The sequence below is a fragment of the Carlito syrichta genome, unplaced genomic scaffold (genome assembly GCF_000164805.1).
Source record: "Carlito syrichta isolate Samal-C Ts95f unplaced genomic scaffold, Tarsius_syrichta-2.0.1 Scaffold301633, whole genome shotgun sequence".
Classification (NCBI taxonomy): domain Eukaryota; kingdom Metazoa; phylum Chordata; class Mammalia; order Primates; family Tarsiidae; genus Carlito; species Carlito syrichta.
The window spans coordinates 563,103-563,875 of NW_007245729.1; positions in this window are offsets into that span (position 1 = coordinate 563,103).

The following is a 773-nucleotide window of genomic DNA, read 5'->3' on the forward strand; positions in this document are numbered from 1 at the left end:
TGAACATTTCTTCATGTGTCTGTTGGCTGCTTGGATGTCTTCCTTTGTGAAGTGTCTGTTCATATCTTTTGCCCATTTTATAATGGGGTTGTTTGTTTTTTTCTTTTCAGCACGTTTGAGTTCCTTGTAGATCCAAGATGTTAAGCCTTTGTCAGACCTGGTGTTGGCAAATACTTTTTCCCAGTCTGTAGGCTGTCTCCCTGCTCTCTTGATGGTTTCTTTGACTTTACAGAAGCTTGTCAGTTTAATAAGGTCCCACTTGTCTATCTTCTCTCTTATGACCTGTGGGTTTTGGGTTTTGTTCAGGTATTGGATGCCAGTTCTAATTTCCATGAGGGTATTTCCTTCATTTTCTAAGGTTCTTATGGTTTGAGGTTTTACATTTAGGTCTCTAATCCATTTGGAGTTAACCTTTGTGCATGGGGATAGATAGGGGTCCTGTTTCAATCTTCTGCATGTGGTCAGCCAGTTTTCCCGCACCATTTACTAAATAGGTTCTCCTCTCCCCAGTGGTAGGTGGTGGAGGCTTTGTCGAAGATGAGTTGGTTAAGAAATTGAGGTTTTGCTTCTGGAATCTCAATTCTATTCCATTAGTCTATTCCATTGATCTATATGCCTGTTCCTTTACCAATACCAAGCTGTTTTGATGATTGTAGCTTTATAGTAAAGTTTGAAGTCTGGTAATGTGATGCCACCTGCTTTGTTTTTTTTTTTTTTTTTTTGCTGAGGATTGTTCTGGCTATTCTTGGACATTTGTGTTTCCATATGAATTC